The 20,981-nt window shown below is 37.0% G+C and overlaps 1 long non-coding RNA gene across 8 annotated transcripts in view; it reads right to left on the bottom strand.

Annotated features, from left to right (window-relative positions):
- Nucleotides 1-20,981, bottom strand: part of LOC111941457 (uncharacterized) — a 70,095-nt gene that overhangs the window by 27,976 nt on the left and 21,138 nt on the right. For 3 of the 8 annotated variants that reach the window (XR_015285203.1, XR_015285205.1, XR_015285209.1), the window contains one exon: nt 5,543-5,669. This is a non-coding gene — a long non-coding RNA (uncharacterized LOC111941457). Of the gene's footprint in view, nt 1-5,542; nt 5,670-6,404; nt 6,512-20,981 lie in introns of those variants that run through there. The other 5 variants (XR_015285204.1, XR_015285208.1, XR_015285207.1 and 2 more) reach the window with 3 other exon arrangements.

The raw sequence follows: 20,981 nt of genomic DNA, 5'->3' as shown, positions 1-20,981 counted from the left end.
GCTTCTTTTTCTGTTTTTATGCTGAAGAATGGGGCTACTCCTTGGTATGTTTTTATCGAGAAGAGCTTGGAATTGGATGTGTTTTTGAGTCTAAACTAAATTTAAAAAACTTGCTAAGTAATACCCTAAGGCAAGGAAAATGAGCTGAGAAAGAGCTACTCCTTTTTTACTGAGTGCTTGTATTTGATCAAAGGTTAATTCTGAAGGATTATGTTGTCTTTGTGTGTTTATTTAGAATAAGATTAGGACAAATGTTCAGTTTATTATTAAAATGTTATACACAGAATTTTCCAAAGGACATTTCATACTTGACCTACTAAATATTTGTAAACCAAGTGCTGCTTCTGACTGAGGCAAAATTGCTAAAATTAATCACAGCATAAGGTCCTAAATGTGTTTATTGGTCTATCAAAATGTTTTCATTTTCTGGCATTCTGACATTTGCAGTTAGTCTTAGTCCTAAACTACATTTTCTATTCAAGACTAACCAGATGATACATATTTGCAGTTCAGCATAGTGGAAGGAAGTTTAGGTTTGTTTATGGATGTTTCTCCTTCCATTTATATTGTGTGTATTTATTTACTTTTTTGCTATTGTTCTGGTCATTAAAATCCAGCAAGAACATACCCAGACATGCCCCCCCTTACAACATGCAATAGAACAGGAGTTTGACTGAAAAATCTAGCTGACAAAATGACAGTGACAAACTATTATGAGGCCTACCTATATATGCAGGACATTTTTTAAAACATTAGATCAGTTAAAAAAGGAGATGTCTATTTGTGAATGCTTTTTACAAACATCCCCCCCCAAAAAAATAAATTAGTAATGACTTTATATAATCAAAAAAATCACAGATCTCAGAAGAAAACCAGGACCTGTTCTGTATTCTGTACAAGGGATTCCCTCCCCTGCTCCCATATTTTCTTAGTTGTAGCTTAACAGACTTGCTTTTATTCTGTGGCCTAAGAAAAGGACAAATGTCAGTGCATGGGCAGAGGGAGTGAGGAAAACACCAAACCAGACACATCCAACACTTCTTTAGCACTCTGGTTTCAGAGGGACTCAGGCTATTAAGCAGCTGAAAGCAACAGGCAGGTAAGAACACCAAAGTTCTAACAATATTTCAAATGTATGGAACGCTGTTTAGAGCTAAATTAAGGATGGTTGTTCATGAAAAAGCTAGGAATAAATATGTTAGGCTTGTGGAATCATGAGGTAGCATACTTTGAAAATCAATATTCATAACATACTCATTAATCTCTTAGTTCTTTCAAAATAGTTCTTCCTGATAACAGAAGAATAAGCCATTAAATATAAAGCAGAAGGCAAATTTGGAAGCTGTTTTAGATTGCTGGGTTTGGGAATGTCTCATTTGAAGTGGGACTTCCATACATCCTGAAACAGAGTACCATACTGTTCCTGTTTGGTGTGAATTTGTGTGGCTGTATTATTTCTTGAAAAATAATTAAATTGACATTCAAAAAATACTGTCTAATATTTATTTAATGGAAAGAAAAAGCCCAACCAAGTCTGCTAAAGAACTGGCCAGGACACTGTGGGAGTTAGTGGAATCTGCCTTCCACTGCCTTTAGTGTGGCAGTAGCAGGTAGTGGAGGAAAACTCCTTGTCAGGCAGAGAGCTGCATGGATGAGGCTGAAGCAGGGAGCTCTAGCAGCTGCCAGGGTTGGATCTCCTTGGTGACAGTCATGTAAGAACTTCAGTGAAGTGTAAATGTTGTGCTCAGAGACGTGGTTTAGCGGTGGGCCTGGCAGTGTTAGGTTAAAGGTTGGGCTCAGTGACCTTACAGCTCTTTTCCAGCATTACTGATTCTTTGATTCCTGACCTGGGTGTGTGAATGTGGGCGTGTTGCTTCTCTGCAGTTAATAGGTAAAGCATGTTGGAGCTGTTAAGGTGGTGATGCTCTGGAGAGTGGGCCTGCAAGACTCAGTAACACCTCAATGGCCAAAAAGGTCTGCCTAAATTTCCCTGCCCTACTGCTCCCTGCTCCCCCATTCTCCTCCACCAGCTGCTTCTTCAAAGTACTTGGCTAGAGTTGCTAGATGGAGCTGCTAATGTGGAAGTTTCTTTTTTTTCTGGCCTTGGATACAACCTTTTTCTGTAACAATTGAGGCTTATAAGCTATAGCATGATGTTTGAAGGGGAAACAGAGGAAAAATTATGGGAGATGCCAGAGAAGAAATTCTTGCTCTTCTTTATTCTCCACAGATTTTGCATAAGAGAAATCTTCATCTAACCTGATTTTTCAGTTTAGTTGCTCTAAAAATGGAATCTTGTTTCATATTTGGTCTATTTTTTTATCCTTTGGTAAATCAATATGCTTAAGTCCATTTTTGTTTTCCTCCCACTTACTTCCTTTCCATACACACTACAAAAATAGCATGTAGAAATCATCCTTCTGTTGCTTCACTAACCCATGAAGATTGTAATTCTGCTTTAGAAGACCCTCTGAGGCCAGAACTGCTACAATACTGACTTAAAAAGGCTTGTAAGAACTTCTCTTACAAGCAATTTATAAAGATCATTTATTATTATTATCATATAATTTATATATATTATGCAATTTATAAAGATCATTTCTAGTTTGATATTCACCTTCTACTAATGTTAGATATGACAGTACAAAGGTACATGATAGATTCAATGGGATTTTGCAAGAAAGAGATCATTTGGATAATGTGCTCCTATCTCCTCTTAGGCTTGCACAGCAGTAATTCCTAGTTACTGCTATTTAAATTTATACAAATTATCCTTTGCTTTGTAGTATAGGATGCTCTAGTCTCAGATTCTTTACTTGAAAAAAGGATTCTACCTCTAAAACCTAATCCTCTAGGATTTTATTTATGTGAGTGCTTAGTCAGTGAGTTCAAGAAGATCAGAACACACAAAAAGTTTATTAAGCTAAAGTCCTCTAGAACTGAATGAGAGAATTTATTTTTTGCAATACCCTTATAGGTACTTTGTAGAGTTCTTAGCTTAATTTCAGTATTCTAAAATAAGTATTAACAACCTATCTGATTAAAAATAATTCTTATTTATTCTCTCCTATTTTTATCTGCTCTGATGAAGCTCAGTACTTTACCTCATTTCCAAGAGAAAAATTGGATCATTTTAGGGCTGGGGTTTTTTAACTCTATTGCTATAAAACAGATAATTCTCTGCAAGATGACAGCAGTCTGTCCTGAATTCCCTTATGTCTCACTCAGATTTACTCCTGGTAGTAAAAGGGGAAATTTAGGGATACACCAAGAACCTGGGCAGGTGGTGTGTGGTTTAACCCCAGCCAGCAGCCAAGGCCCAGGCAGCAGGTCACTCACTCCCACACCAGTGGGAACAGGGAGAATATTGAAAGGCTAAAAACTGGAAACTGGTGATTTGAGATAGTTTAATAGGGAAAGCAAAAGTCATGCACAAAAGCAAAGCAGGGAATGAATTCCCTGCTTCCCATGGGCATCGCCAGCAGAGCGGGGCCCTATCATATGTAAAACTTTGGAAGGCAAATGCCACCCCTCAAACCTCCCCCCATTCCTCACACTTTATATATCAAACAGGGTCTGGAATATCCCTTTGGGCAGTTTGGGTCACCTCTCCTGGCTGTGTCTCCTCCCAGGCACCCCTGTGCTCCCTCCCAGCATGGCAGTATGAAAAACAGAAAAGGCTTTGGCTCAGTGTAAGCCCTGCTCAGCAATAACAAAATCATCTCTATATTATTAACCCTGTGTTCAGCACAAATCTGAAACACAGCCTCATGCCAGCCACTGTGAAGAAAACTAACTCAGCCTCAGCCCAAACCAGCAAAACAGGTGTCAACTCAATAACAGAGAAAGTCAGATTTTTATTATACTGGATGCTGAAAGCAGCTTCTAAGATCAGGGTAAATGTTTATTTTTATATTTATGCCACAGTGCTTTCTTAATTTTTACATTGATATCCTTGGCTTTATTCTATTATTAAATATCCTGTTTATAACTAGTTTTATTTTTCCATTTGCAAGTTTGACTTTGCCAGCACTGACATGGTTTGGAGGGTGTTCCTTTGCTCAGTGGTTTTATTCTCTGACCCTAAGAAGGTGGCACCCTTCTGTTGTGTGCTGGTAGAGTGCCTGAGGCAGGAGTTGGTGTGCCCTGGTCCTTCAAATTCACTTTCACCCAGTGGAGGCACTGAGAGCAAAGAGAGTGAGCCAGGAGCTACAACAAGCTATAGGCCCTAAGTGAGGCACTTATAAACTCGGCCAGAGTTAATCAAACTATCATTTTCTGCAATAAAAGGTCAATTTTAGGTGAATTGGATGCTTTTCTCTGCTTGCAGGAAAATGTGAGATGACTGCTGTAAATTGAGGCTTCTGGTTAAATGTTCCTAACTTTTGGCTTTGGTGTTTCACTCTGTAGCTATGTTTTTTTGCTGATATTATTGTTTGGTGGAAACTTGTCCCTGAGTCATGTTTTCTCTGTTACTCAGCACTGGCTTATTTATGTCTCTTATCCTTTCTGTTACAGAAGATTTCTTGTGAGTTATAAAAAAAATGGGTCAGGGAAAGGTCTCTGCAGAAATGTGACACATTGCTTTCCATTTTCTTGCTAGTTTTTTGCAGCAGTGCACAATAAAACTCATAACTTAAGTGTGGTTTTGTAAGCTGAGGGTAATTTAGTTTTCATGTTTAAAAAAAAAATAAAAAAAATCTCCATAATAGGAGAGCAAGAAAATGAACAGGAAAGCAAGAATTATTTGGTCAAAGAGCATGGGACAACTGATGCCTTTCAAACAAAATCAGATAACAAACACACAATAGGACTAAAATAGTGCTCTGATCATTCACACATCTAAAATTAAAAAAAAATTGTAGGTACTCATCTGGAGAGTTTAGATTGGACATATAACAACACTAAAAATACTCCACTCATTGACTAACAAGCAGAGAGCCTTGACATTTAGATTAATTTGAAAATTACAGCTCAGGATTTATCTTGTGTATGCTTAAAACATTAGCAAACCAAATTTATCCAGACCTGGTAAAGAAATTGGGAAACTGGGGAAAGGTTTTTCACATTTTATATTTGATTAACTGTGCATCTGACAGTGTAAAGCAAATCCATCTTTAAGAAGAAAATTAAATATGTACCAGAAGTCACTTTCTGACAATCAGAAAATCAGATTTTATGTCATCACAGCTAATATTAGCAAAATGTCCTTTAATATGATAGTATTCAGAGAACAAGTTTCACCTCTTACATTTCATATAGTCTAAAATCATCCCCTCATCCATTGCTCCTTCTGATCTTTTTTTTCTTTATTTTACCTACAAAAGCATCTTTATTAATAGTGCTATAGAAGTTGAGCCAGCAGGATTTCTTAGATCTTTTAATAACTCTCTGAATTTAAGCTTTTTTTACCTTCCTTTTATGATGTACCAAGTCTAAAAACTTTAAGGTTGGTCTAACTTTACTAAAAGCCTTCTTTTTTCACTTTGACCACCGTATAGGAATGAATATTTCATACGGGGAAAAGGTGTTTCTTTCCTACCTGATGAATCTGTGCTCAAAATCTATATTTGTCACTAGAAATAATGTCCAAATGAGATAGTGTTGCTGACCAGCAGACTTGTTCCTGCTTTGCTCTCAGAAGTTAGCTGGAAAACAAAATGAGGGTCCTATTTTTAGTTAGCAAATCTACCACCTGCTCCAATGTGATATTTCTCTAGAAGTAGACTAAGCAGTCAAAGAAAAGTAAAAATCCTCAACAAATATTGGAAGGAAGCAAATATATTTTCAAATAGAAAGTATGTCTTAATTTCAAAAAGCACAAAGAAACATCAAATTCAAATCTTTTGTACAGTCATATTTAATTTGGTTTAACAACTGGAAACAAATTGTACACTGTGGCTATAAGAGTCCCTATAAATGACTTGTCTAATCAAATGGATGCAGGGGCAATAAAAGCCTTAGAGGAGAAATATTTATCATTGAATGGGATTGGTTTCATGCCATTTTATGAATGATAAATGATATAGGTCTGTTCTGCTCCAGGTTACCTGCCTCACTTGCCCCATACAATAACCCCTGCTGCCTTACCCGTGGCATCAGGGTCTCAGTAGCATTTTGGGCTTGTTGGTTCTGGCCTGTGAGCTTCAGCTAGATCAAGAGGCTAGCAGGGCTGAAAGGAAAGCCTTGACCCTGATTCTGTGACTCATCTTCCCTCTCATGTAGCCAAAGGACTTGAATCCTCCTGTGATTTCTGGAGATGGCAGTGCCCCTGCATGCCCTGCTGGGTGCAGGGCTCTGCCATGCCTTGGTACATCTCATCTGTTCTCCCCAAAGCCCTGTCATCCAGCAGCTCTGCTTCTCTGCTGGCAGCACACCCTGATTGCTCTCTTGCAGCTCCTCACCTGCACCAGGGCCAGGAGGTAGTGCTAGGATGGTGCTTCACCTGTCACCTTCACAGACAGCTCCACAGGTTTGCCATGCCTTTTGCTGTAAAAGCTCCAGAGTGACTCTGGAACAGACAGAAATTTTTTCTGTTATGCTGTAATGTCACTCTTGGGGTCCTAGTGCTATTTTCCTCATTCTAAAGGCAGCAAGTCTTCACATGGAGCTGTGATTGCCCTCACTGGTCTCTACTGTGCTGTTCAGTCAAAGTTCTGCATGTTGTGAGGGACCAGCGTGGGAAGTGAAGGTTTAAGGTACTGGTGAGGTCAAAACTGTCTACAGCCATATTAGAAAAAAAAGCTGGAGATGGAAGAGATGAGTCTGCAGCTGAACTGAGACTAGTATTTATCAAGTTGTTCTCTTATCTTGAATAAGCCCTGAAGTCTGTAAAGTGGCCATTAAGAACCCATGGCAGGAACAGTGGGATGGTAATCCTCTTTACAGACTGCAATTTAACTTAAGTCATGGTGTGCTAAATAGTATTTTTAGGTCTTGACAAGAACAGATCAGAAACCTTGTTTTTCAAACTCCATACTGAGTATGTTACTCTCATTTTTAGGTTGGTTTTTTCCCTTGTTGTTGAGAAACAGGACTTGGACTCTTCTTTGAGTGCTTGGAGTTATCCAAACAGATGAACTGGTTTCTTGAAATTGATAAATTTAATACTTTGACTTGATAATGTTATTTGTGATAACATTAGCTTAATTTCTCATATAATTTCTCTGAAGAATGAGTAACATTAATATCTATTTTTAACTTATTTAACTTATGCATAGCTAAATTTTCTCCAAACTTATATAAATCCATAGGAATATATTTTATATATCTTATTATCTCACCAAAAAATTATAGCTTATCCTTTAAATACTGAAGTCACTAGAACTGTTTCAACTATGCCAGAAAAAGCAGTGATCTACTGGTATGTCTGCAGTGAAATGGCTATGGGTAATGGCTTCTAAAAATTGTCTCAATATGGGCAGAGATATTTTGCAGGCTTCCTGGTACACAGCAATTTACAAAAGGAAATACTATCATATACACTGTATTTTCTGGGTATGACATAACAACAATAAGAAAATAAGTGAGGTTTGGATCCAAACTAGCAAGGCTTGAGATATTTCAGCTGTTAGGAACTATAGGATAAACTAACAAAATACCAAGCAGGCTTTTCCTTTCAGTTATAAAATATTTATACTGTGGCTGTGGTCAAAAAAGCTTCTGTGCATGCTCTCCCAACCCTTCATTCAGCTCATAAAAGTTAAAACTACTTTTTTTTCCTTTGTTACACAGTGAAAGACACACCTTTTTTTTTATTTTTTTTTTCTCCCCCTCAGTTTTAAGTTAGGGAAATGACCAAGTTTTGTTTGGGGAGTTTGTGTAAACTATCCTGGCTTCAGGGAGATGAGGTGGGCAAATTAAATAATGTGAAAATTCCCAAGCTGAGACAATTTTGCCTACAATACATGCTAATGGTTAAACATTTTGACTTCTTGGACTTTCTCTTTGATACCTTTGGGTATATATGCAATAGAATTGTAAACTTGGTCAGCAGATTAAATGTTTTGTCTTGCCATTTGACCCTTACCTCAGGTCACTTAAAAAACAAAAATACTTTCTGGTTACAGAACTATTCAGAAGAGTGGATGTTAAATTGAAGAACTGGAATTAATAGGTTCTTATTTCATTTTGAAAATGGATGGGCTACTTTTACCTATTATTTATTGTAACTGAAGAATGATGTGAGTGCTGATGGCAGAAGTCCATTTTCCACAAGCAGATAAAATCTTCATGAGTTTCAACATATTTTGGTCTGCTTTTGTGATTTTTATGTTGTTACATGGAAGAGTTAACAGAAAATGTTTCCTTTTTAAAGTATTTAAGACAGGCCTGCCTCTTTGCAAATTTTGGTGTAAAATTCTTTGTGAGGGTCAAAACTTTTAGTAAAGGAAGGAAAAAATGGGAGGGGATTATACCACTATACACATGAGCTTAAAAGCAAATTTCTGGTACCTTTAAGCTTATGATATGAACCTGCTGCTTCTCAGCAGACATAAGCAAGTTCAGTCTACCTCTTCTGCTTTTGTTTCTTGCCTCTCCTTAGGTGCACTCAACACTACACACACACACCCACCTTCAACATCCAGCAGGTATTTAAAGTTGGGAATGAGGGATGAGAAATGCGGTCGTTGGGCAATGCTGAGCTGCTCTCAGCTTAGACAGGTAGTGATGAGAAATTAAACTATCCTGTGACTGTCTGGAGAATCCACCCTGATGTCCTAATACATGGCCTCAAAACTAACTTTAGAAAGCTAATTGTAGGGATGGAAATCCTAAATGTTTGCTATCTACCAATGCTATTTGCTATGAAATGCCATTTCTCCTGAAATATTACCTAGAGCTCATGGTCCAATTTTCAAACCTCCACAATAAAATGTCCCAGAAGAAAACTCTTCCTAAGTTTATCAGCCTTCCCCTATTTTAACGTGACTGTTTTGCTCTTCATGGAGTCATAAATAGTAATAGACTACAGAAATAACTTTTTTTCCCCTTGTACCGTTAAGAAAGAAAAGTAATTAAATGAGACAGTAACTTTGGGTTGGCATTACTTAGGACACGAGTTTTGCACAATTTCCACACATATCTGCATATCTGTGATTTCAGCTGTACAAAATGCTCTTACCTGACACTTCATTTTTACTAGGGAATAAGTGTCTTGGAAAACTTAACCTTGCTCCTTAAGTAAATTTCAGTTTAATAATGAACCAAACTAAACAATTACTTTTTTGACTTGTTTGCTTCACCTCCTGATTTTGTCTTTTAAAAGACTATGGGCTATATTAAAATGGGACATATTTTTGTGATTCTTTTACAGTAGAAGGTTACCTTCACTTTCTGAAATATTGAAGTCAAGTGAGATACTTTTTACTTTCTCATATCTCTCCTGCCTTTAGATGAGTGCATGTCTGTTTTATTTGCATAAATTATGCAAGCTTATGGCTGTTTTGGGTTGACTTTCTATATCTTTAGTTTCCTTTGGAACTCAGGGGGAAGTATGTTAACCAAGTTACATGCTTGGGTAATTGGGAATATCAGAAAATACAGCAGCAGTAACTAAGCAGCCTGCATTATTTTGCTTATGGGATAGTTATAGAGATAATTCAAATGAACAAATAACTAGACCTAAACAATTGTTAGGATTAGGTTTAAAGCCCTCTATTGAAAATTTTTGACCCAAAAATGACTTTTTGATATGTTCTTCAAAGCTCCAAAATCAGTACAAAGCTCTTGCTAGAAAGTGACTATGAGTATAAAAATAACTTTAAAACAAGCTTAGAAACCAAGGTATCTATCTTGAAAAAGACAAGACAATAATCCAAAATGCTTTGCCTGGTAGTAGAAAGCTGAAAGGCTATCATAACATGAGAACATTAGTAATTGTTTTTGAGAAGTAATTCCTTAGTATGGTGGATGTTCCTAAAAACTTACAGTAAGTAGCAGCAGCAATGGTTTAGTAAATTCATTATGTGTTTTCAAGTAGAATTCTGAAACAGCTAAGATTACTGCAAGGGTGGTGGGATTTTTTTTCTCTTCCTCACCTGACAGTCCCCTTACAATTACCCTATTTTAAAGAGGATTGTCAAAATGTCTCTCATCCTAATTCTAATTAAATACTTGTATGAGCTCAGATATTAATAAATCACTAAAAAGAACTTAAGCATTCACTTGGGTGAAGAAAGATATAAACCAAACTTTATCATAGCTGCAGTACAACACCACAAGATAAATATTCATAATAAGGATTCTTCATATTAGTAACACTAACTATGAGAATTAATAAAATGTAATTGGAGCAAGAGCAAAATTATTTTTTTCCTTGCCACTACTTTCCAGGAAATGGGAGAAATTTTTGAAGTGGAAGAAATTTCATGTGACTGTTGGCATCTGTTTTTAAGGCCTGTGAGAGTAGAGGGTGTAGGGAAAGATGAGAGACTAAGCAGATAAATTAAGAACAGTAGATAATAATTTGTATGTTTCCTTGATTTAAGGTTTTACTAAATCTATTCACCTGACTCCAAACACATTCATTGTCTAAAGTTTTTTTGCATTCATAATAATAAAATAATTATATTTAAATTTTCTTATTAGAAGAGAGAATAAATTTAGTCTGGGATATTTTTTTAATGCTTCTATTAGTGGGACTGGGGCTGCTGGCAGTACAACTGAAATGGTCTAAAATCCTAAAATGTTTCTTTGCTGAAATTTTGAGAAAGTTATGGTGCACACATGCTGCTACCCACACACAGACAGAGCGAAAATGCTTTGCCAGTAATCACAGCATATTTTTGAATTTGAGGAGGCACTTCCAAAGGTGGGTTTGATCTCTCCTCTTGCATCTGAACTGCAAGTCTTTAATAACTTTTTTGAGGGGGATCATCTTTTACATTTGAAGTAGCAAGGAAATGTATTGTTCTAAAGACATTGCATTAACTACTGTTGCACCACCATCCCTCCCCATCCCTCATGTTCCTTTTTGGTGACAAAAAGCGTTCTCTATTGAGCACTTTATTAACTTTGATCCTTTTCAACACTAACAGGTGAAGCAGAACTTTGCTTCCAAGCCAGCTTGGTGGGTGTGTGCTGAATGCTGAAGCTGAGGCAGGGTGCTTTGTAATGGGTCTGTTAGTCTAAAATGTGCTTCTCACTACGGGGAACTTTGTGGTTTGAGAGGAGCGTCATCTGTTTCAATTTTGAATACTTTTTAATTACTTACTCATGTATGCTTACTTCCATAACTTAGTGTTTGCCTTTTGCATTTTTTATAAAAAGATGGAAAGCACTTTGTAGCAGGAATTCCTTGTGGGATGTTGTCCAGTGTATTACACAGTGATGACCTAGTCCACAGGTAAAGCTTTCAGTGGTTACTGAAGTATAAATAATTCTGTGGTGATGTAGAAAACCTCCAAGTGTTGGACAAGTCTAGCTTTTCAGACAGGGTGGGTTCTGTATGTAACTTCAAATTTTTCCCCATTGTCCTTGAACTGTTTAAGATACCATGCTTCCCTCATCTACTTTTGTAGCTGAGGTAGTAAAAAACAAGGAAGTTCTTTAAAAATTGAGATGTGTTTTAATTAAATCAAGTCCTTGTAAAAGGCAGGGCCAGTCTCTATGGCTAAAATACTCTTTGTGTCAGGCAAGAAGTCTTTTGAGTTCTGTGTTCTGGCCTGATAAAATGAACTGGTTTGTGTGCCTCTCATGCCACCCTTTTCTATAAACAGCATATCCCTGTTGCCTTACGTACAATTAGATGCTCAAAGGAGCTCTTAATCTATAAAAGAAGGACTTGTATTTGTCCCTGTATTCTGTTTGTACTTCAGTAATCTGCCATTCAGCATCTTCAAGCATTTCAACTACTAATTTTCCCACTCTGGCTAGAAGAATGCGCTCCCTTATCCAATGTTCATTTTTGGGTTACAGCATCCTTGTTATCTTGTGACTCGCCCTTCTCTCTCCTGCTTCCCTATTCAGGACAGTAGTTAATATTCATTAATCAGAAAAAAAAAGAGCCTGCATTTTAAGTGCAATATTCAGTTGTCTGAAGACCAAAGAAGAAAAATAAGCCTCTTGAACTTGCAAAAATATAATGGGGAGCAAAAAATGAATCTATACAAAACTTCTCTGTGGTGTAGTATCTAAATTTAACACTATTTGAATTGTTTCCAATAAGGAATAAAATAACAAGCCTCTTTTATCCTATTACCTAATCAAGCTTATTCCGTGCTATCCTGTTGTAACTTTTTGCATGCCCTTGCAATTTTCAAGTGGTTTTGTTGGCTTTGAACTCAGAAAGCTACTGGGAAGAGCCAAAAGAGTATACTTCTTTCTGCACTTGTTTGTATGCACAATCAGTAAGACCTCTGGAGACTATCAGATGTGTTGAAACCAAAATGGCAACAAAAATATGTCCATAAACCACTAAAAAGACTTTGTACAGTCAGAGGTCCAAATGTCACAATGATTAAGTGGTAAATGAACTTTGTCAGAGATGTGAGGAAGAGGAAGGAAGGTTTTCTCGAGTCATTATTCATGTTGGATCAATCAATGAATGCAGCTCAAGGGAGAAAAAGGTTGCATTTTGACTATGGTGACTGATAAAGTAACAAATGGAGGAGAGAGAGCCTACATTTGTTTGGTTCTGCAGCTCTTCCCACCAGAATGGCATTCCAATGTCCATGTAATTGAATTTTGCATTCCCTTAAGACCTCTATTATCCTATTCAAGTGAAAAATGTTATCAAAATTTCCAGACCTTTATTCTAATATGGAACCTTCACAAAATTTTATTTTCACTTCTGCTTTGGTTCAGCTAAATGTGACAGGATTTTCTTATGCAGACCACTGTCTACTTGGTGTGTTGCTCTCAGGAAAATACAGTGTGAATGTCAGTACTTACCTGTATTTGCAAGGTAAGTGCTGCTTCTCTCTTGAATAACAGCAACTATAAAATTGAATTCTTTTTACATTATGTGAATTTTCACAGTTAGTTTATGAAATGCACGTTAAAAAAAAAAAATAGGAAAAAACTTAACACCAAAATATTTAATATAAACAGATACTATTTTCTTTTTTTTTCCCTGACACTTTAAATGCCGCTGTTAGTGTAGCATAATTTTCACTTTAAACCTCTGAAGTGTTATATTTTTTATCTTACTGCCTATGATTACCAGAATATGACTATTTGATTCAATTTGAAGGAATGGTTGTGCACTGTGTTCAGGAGGTTCATGGTGGAATTCATGTGATGCTTACACTGGGATGCCAATGTGGAGCCTTTTTCAGGACTGCAATGTCAGGCTTTTCCATTGGCATGCAGCTGGGCTGTTGGCCCCTTTCACACAAGTAAACCCCAATAAACTCTTCCATACAAGCTCCTTGCCACAGCAAGATGTGACTAAGCCTTAGGACAAAACAATGTGGAAAGAAATAGTAACTTCCTCAAGTATTTGATCCTGTCTTCAGTTTGGGTATAAATATGTAGAAAGCACGTCTATCCATGTAAAGCTGCTTCTGACTGTAAGAACATCACTCAGGTGTCTTTAATGGGGAATGTTTATGTGGAAAAATTGATGACTTCAAGAATAGTCTGCTTTGGAGATAAATTTGTGGAGTGGTACAGGAATACTTAGCTGAAATTATTGTTTTGATCCATCTATTTTGTGTGTGTTTTAGTGCTTCTTTTGCTTTAAAATACATGCTTGTAGCCTGATTTATAATCTGAAATGGGAGGTAAAAATAAAAAAGCAGATGGATGTTGAAAGTTGGAAAGGCCTGACTATAACCTTATTTCTAACAGAAGCTGAAGGGAGTAATGTAATGAACTTGTAATTGTTCTATCTGATCTTTCACTGATATTGAGCTTCAAGCTCTTATCTGCTTTGTTCTGAACTGAAGAGTGGCTCATCCTCCCTGAACAGTTTTCCTACTGTTCAGTCAACAGAAAACTGAAAACCAAACCATGTTTAGCTGAGAAGATCTAGGTACATCAGGCAAGCATTTTGAAAATACTGCAGAGCTTCTTTTTGGGGCTGCTCTTAGGAATATTCATTTAATGAAACTCTGGAGCATCTGACAGATGCTACACATTCTCATCACACACACATTCTGTGAAGGTTGCCTACTATCATGGGCACACACGTGGGAGTAGAGATGCAGAGACATATGCATCATATTTAGATTTCTACATGTGCAAATCTAATTATAATCAGAGAGGCACAGAACATTTTAAGCTGTTTTTTTCCCTTTGCCATTGCATTCCCATCAGATACATCTGTTAGAAAGAAATGTCTGTGGGCAGTGACATAACCACAGCAGAGAGCAAGAGAATTGGAAGTCAAGCAGAACTTCTGACTCTGTAATATTATGGCGAGTTCCTAAATGCTGGTCTACTACGTGGTGCTTTAGCAAGCTGTTTCTTGGGGGATGGCTAAATAGACCAGAAGATTTGATGGTTAAACAATATTTGAAAGGCCTTTAAAATCTGAGATGAGTGTAAGTGGGGAAAAAAAAAAATCATTATCTAAAAAAAAAAAATCGTTCAGTTATAATTTAGCGCTATAACAGATAGAAAGAAGAGGATTATTTATATAAATTTATATAAATGTTTATTTGAAAGAATAATAACGATTAGTAAAAGGTAATTATTTAAGAAACAACATGCTATCTGACATATTTTGCTTTAATATCATACCTTATTGTGCTGCTTTTACGTTTTTTGCTTGCTCTGTGTAATGTGTTTCTATTTTGTTCATATTAATTTCTGTATTATTTATTGCCAAACTTAAAATATTTTCTTCCTTCTCATGCCATTAATATGGCTGAATGGTCTCAGTTTCTTTTTTCTACTTTGAAATTTTTTCCTTATTTCTTGAAAGAGTGGCTCACTCTAGATGCCAGGACCACATTAATTTTTGTGATGAGGTTATATCATGTGACTTAAATATTTTGTCTGCTTTTTCTATTAACTTTGAAACTCCAAATTTGACTCCTTATTCTATTAATAGTGTTGAAAAAAAAAAACCAAACCAAAACAAAAAAACCCAAAACCAAAACAGGCCTCAGAAAACAACAATCCCCAACGCTCCCATGATTGGTTAGCCTCCTACATGATATTTGGAAAACATATTCAGATTAAAGTTTTGCAAATTTGTGTTTGCCTTTCTGATATTCATTTGAATTCTCACATTTTATTCCAGTTGCTTAAAGAGAGTCTATCCTGTAAATAGCTACATCTTTTAATCAATCTCTCAGAATCTTTTAAAGCTCTTCAGTTTAGAGTTTCACATGACTCTATCCCCTGTAGGACTCACCTCATCACTTTGAAAAGGTATTTCTGTATTTAAACCGTGACAAATTTGCTATGCTTGCATTTCTAGAGCACCTGAAGTCATGAAAGTATCTTTCTTAATTCATACTTTTTCTGCCTTTCTTCTTTTCTTCACCCTCTATTTTAAAAGGAAAGGACAGAAGGGGAATGACCCTGTGGTGTAACAAGTGGCTGTCCTGAAGTAGCACTCTGTCCCTAGCCTGCTTTTGCTGTGTTCTTTGCAGTCTTTGCTCTGAAGCCTGCATACAAAAAGTAGCAGCTGCCTTGAGCTCTGCCCTGCTCCCAGTGAATGGGCTCCCTTGACAGCCTGCAGTACATCACGTACCCCTGGCCTTGTTCAGCCCCACTGTTCTCCAGGACGCTCCGTACAAAATCCGTACTGTCTGTGCTGGAGATGACAGCACCTGGCTGTGGGAAAATCCTTCAGCAAAGCTGAGCGTGTTCCTGCCCCTGCAGGAAAGTTCTGGAATGATGGAAGCTTAATAAATTCAGTTTTGTGTTGCAGAACAGTGTGAACAAGGATTGGAATTTGATCAGACATATTCTGAGTGTAGTAAGATAGTATTTGGCTTAAAACTCATCCATCAAAAGCTGGTAATGTAATTAATCAAGTAATTAAACAGTTTAAGATGAAAGAAACTTGTTTTTTTTTGTGCTGTCTATTAATATCACCCTGGAAAAAGTGTTACTCTTCACCTTTCTCAACAAAAGAATGCTATGTGATGGGTAGACTGAATTTGTTTTCATGAAGCAGGGGACAAAAGGTTGTAAGTCTGGTTAAACAGAGAAAAAAGCCTTCCATCAATATTTATTCCTCTTTGTTTGTTCAGTACTCCTAGTAACACTTTCAGATGTAGTATGAAAGGGAAGTGTGGCATCTCTTATTACCAGCTGTTTGCTGAAGAAGACAATACGAGAAGTGGATTTCAAAGAGGCTGTTCAGCATACCTGAGCTGATAGGAGGAAATGCAGACAAAATTCAAAGACCTCCTCAGAAACATATCACAGACACTGTGCCCTCCCCAGAAGCTAAACTTTGATCTGAGAACCCCAGCTGGAAAAAATAAACAAGTGTATTCACATGTAAAATGAAAAAAAAAAAAAACCAACATTGCCTGTTGCTTACACATTTCCTTTTAATATAATGTTGAATGTCTACTGGCCAACTCTTAGCTAAGCTAAATAAGAACTGGGTTGGCATACTGGGCTCTTGTGCATCATTTACAAATTGCTAAAGCTATCACCAAGCTGGCAAATGGGTCTGACCCATATCATAGCTTGAATGAGGAATGCCTGCCCTGCCTTAGGAATCTGTAGTGTTTTCCCTGTAAGCCTGTTTTAGCTGCTACATCTCATTAGATAAACTGAATATTAATCTACATTGTGACAAGTCATAGTTTTTGGCTGAGCTCCCATACTTATGGAGTGTTGCACTTTGGTTTTCTTTCGGTTTCAGTCTTGTGTCATGCAGTGTTGAGCCTTTTAACCTCATTACTCAGATCAGGACAATATTTTGGCCTGTTTCTCTGCTAGCGTCTCTGAGTCAACACAGGCAGCCAGAACACCCACAAACCCGTGGTGTGAACACAAACAGTAAATTTATTTCTGTTACCTTGCTAGCAGGGGCATCCCTGAGGCAATACCTGGTCAGAGGCACATCAGCAGAGACACAAGCACTGTTGCACTCAGTCCGTGCTAGAAGGTCACTGTCCTGCTGCTCCCACAGCTTTATCCATGGCTATTCCCAGCTGCAAGGTCTCAAAGCCATTTACAATCCTCCTGACCAGACTTCTGCTTTTTAATCCCTTCCTCCCACCTAATAGCCACAGCCAGTGGTGTCACACCAAGAAAGGATGAATACAGAACGAGGAGGGAAACTTTCCCCACTGCAGATTTAAAGATGACTTCAGGGGTGGAGTAGCTTTTAAAAAGCACCTGCAGAACTGGAGAAGTCTGGTCAATTTTATCATGAGATAAAATGTAATGCTGATATATTTGACATGTTTAGAATAATGTAGTGCAGAGATAAAGTAGCAGCACATTTCTGAGGTTCCACTTGTAAGCTTCCATTAATGCTTTAGCATTTTGGCCAGCAGCTGCTTCAGTTTGAACTTAATGTCTTTTATTACTTGAACAAGGTAGCTCCCTTGCAGAATGAACAGGCATCCTGGGCTTCCTTTTCACAGCACAGTGCCGGCTTCTGGAAAGGGCAGAACAGAGTTTTTCTCTGCCATCCCAAGCAGGGCTGCTGGGACACCCTTACACTACTGTGAAGCCACACTTATTTTTCGATGATAATGTATCCTACAAACCAACATGGTGCTTTGTCTGAGCTGACTTGGTGATGTTTTCTGCAGTTTTGGATGCACACACCTGGCTTATTTTTTTTCCTTTTTTCACTCTTTTTTAGACTGAGTCCTTCCCACCCCCTGCTGTAGCATTCTGAAAAAGTTTGCTTGCATTAAGCAATTAAAAAAGGCAGAATAATGATCAGCCTAGAAAACTTTGTTTTATCCTTCCCTGCTCTGGGTATGATCTGAAGTTAGTCCATGATAACTGTATGGGAATTTAGGAATTCCCATTCCAAATTTGGGAATTAGACTATTAAACACTTCCTACTTTTCCATACTTGATTACATAAGCTGCCTGTAGAGGAGGGCTCTGCCACAATAATAGAAGCTAATTTTGGGCTCAAGTTGAAACATATTCCCTGTATTGAGTCAGGATCTAGGTATTTTTAATAAGTGTCTTATAATTCACATCTGAATTTTCCATTTCTAATTTCATTATCTTGCACTGTGTTAAACAGTCGTAAGTATAATGTTTGTTCCTCAGAGATCTGCTAAATCATCCTCAGTGTGCTCTAAATTCTTATTTCATTTCAAAGTCCCATTTTTGAAATGTTAAACTATTATCTAGGACACAATATAAGAATTCCCTGTATGAAGCTAGTAGTCTTTCTTTTGAAAAAGAATTGTTCCTCTCTGGGCTTGATAGTTAATTAATTCTAATACTAAAGCTTTGAAACTTGAGGCTAACATTGGATTTTCTACTAGCCTAAATTTCCAAAGACCTCCACTGCTTTTGCCTCTATAGGTGTGGAGGAAGAAGAGAAGGAAAAAAAGGGGAATATGTTAATATAATCAGGAATTGCAAGTCCTGTTAAAATGCTAATCTTGATCTATTATCTTTGGATTTATTGATGCTCTTTCTTTCTTGCTGCAAGGGACAGCAATGCATCTTCTTTTGCACACCTACTATATATTATTTTTTTTGTATGTGATGGTGGAAGTGGCCATACTTTGTATATAAGCTAAGAACTTTCAGGCTGCAAGATTGCTGTTGCCTGAGAATCTGAAACTGTGCCATTGCCTGACTGGGAAGTAAGTCCCAAGTCACAAAACACATGTTTATCCCTGCTAGAGGCTGGCAGCACAATTGTCAAAAAAGACAGAATGTTACTAACAAATGTATAAAAGTGCATATCTGTGTATTAATGCATAGCATGATTTCTTACCTTAAATAAAAATTGGCTAGAAATGGGAAAAATTATGATCAGCTAAAATGGGTTAATTATATTTCACATTCATTATGTATAAATGAAAAGCCCAGCATTATTCAAAAGCTTCACTCAATTAAATCTTCATGAACTTAAAATTCTTATTGGTCCCTAATTAAATTAGGGGAATTACTGGCAATCTGAATTGGAGTTGATCTGTATTTAGGGACCTCTTGAACAAGGTCCCTCATCAATATAGTGTCTTGCATATCGCTGCCTTAAATCTACCCCTGTGATGCTTCCATCTCAGTTGATCTAATTCCTGGTTTTAATTTTTTCCTTCTCATGAATTCTGTATCTGTGGGTCCCAAAGAAGGAATGATTATTAGTTGCTAAAGTAAATCTTTCATTTTTGTGGCACTGTTAGGGTCTCAATGTGGGGCTCTCTGGGCTTCTTGGCTCTTGAGTGAAAATGTAGTGTTTTCTAAGCTGGGAAAATTCCTAGAAGGCATAAATAAGCAAGCCAAGAGAGAAACTCACTGTTCAAAGGTGGTTAAATAGGAATTTGGCAACTATATCTAACAGTGGAATGCCAGCTTTTTCTAAGGTACTTGTCTCCTAACTTCTGAATACACATACACTGACAAAAGAGTATATGCTCATCAACAAGACATTAACACTTATTGTTGCCTTTAGGCCAATCTGTAGAGTAAAAGTTTAGAGTTCTTCTAAACAAGGTAATTCATACTTCTCCCTGGATTTAATAGAAGCTCTTGAGTATTTCCTATATGGATTTATTCCTTCTTTCATGAGAGAGAAATTAACATGGAGTTATATTCCAGGATCAGAAAATATATAACTTAATGCTAAATAGTTATAACTTAAAGTATAAGAGAATTTAGTTTAAATGTTGATGAAATCCCTAAGTAGTCATGATTATTGCCATTGGGTGTCTGTTAGAAAGAGGAGACAAAGACTCCAGAAATATCCCTTCATTCCAACACCCAAGTTGCTCTTTTTATGTACCTGCTGCTATACCATCAGAGGTGCAAGCCTGCATTTGAAAAGCTGACACATGGCTGTCTTCCAACATTTCCTGCCAATATAAATTAATGCTTACCATAAGACACACTTGGATGGTACAAAAGGATGGTCCTGTGAGAGATAATTGAGGAACAACTGAGTAGTTCTGCCTCTTATACGTCAAATCGAAGGGTATATATTAATTAATTACAAAACAGTCCATTATTGTTTCTTGCCAGACCTAGTGTTATGTATGTCCACAGTGATAGCATCATATTTGTTTAGGAGGGAATATCTGTCTCACAGGAACTGGTATCTAGAGGAAGATTAATCACCCTGCCAGTTAATTAAAATAATGACGCTTAATGCTGTATAGTTTATTTCATTTGTAAAGTTAAATGGATGTTATTGCTCTCATTTTATCCCCTACCATTTTCAAACCACAAAAGAGACATACTATCATTTATTTAGTTATTTAATTATTCTTTTCTTTGACTAGGAAGATATTGAGGTTTACCAATGTAAAAGTATGGGGTTTGCAGAGTATAACTGGATGTTATTCTTCCTCTTGAATGCCTGGATCTTAAACGCCAGCTACTTCATGCCAAAGAGAAACCAAATAAAGAGCTGATGCTAAAACTTATTTTTCACCAAGTTTTCTGTATATGAGATGATTGTGCTAAGCAGAGTATGTTTATGAGTAGAAAGTAGGTGTCAGAAACAGGGGTACCTAATAATTACAGCTCTCCTGTTTATAGTTTGCTTGGTGGTGTCAGCTGAGGGAAGTGAAAAAAATCATCCATTCTTAAGAGGAAGTGCAGAAACTGTTGCTGAAATAATGAAGCAGAGAAGATCCTGTAGGTTGGTGAGATAAAAAATGGGGAGTCATACTGAAGCCTACAGTTGGTTTTCAGTGATAAAAAGGCCCTCTTTTAATTTCACTAAAATCAGAAAATCATGATTATTTCAAGTAGATGTGTCAGACTACATTTGACACTGGGCTTCTTGCATATGTGAGACTGTGCTGCATCCCTATGATCAGTGGTATAACATTTGTGTAAAATTGATTCAAGAATACTTTTGGACTCTGATCTAGCCTCAGATCTTTTAAATGTACATAGTATTGACTTAATTC

Source organism: Cyanistes caeruleus, chromosome 3 (genome assembly GCF_971803275.1).
Source record: "Cyanistes caeruleus chromosome 3, bCyaCae1.hap1.1, whole genome shotgun sequence".
NCBI lineage: Eukaryota > Metazoa > Chordata > Aves > Passeriformes > Paridae > Cyanistes > Cyanistes caeruleus.
This window is presented reverse-complemented; position numbering and strand designations above follow the sequence as displayed.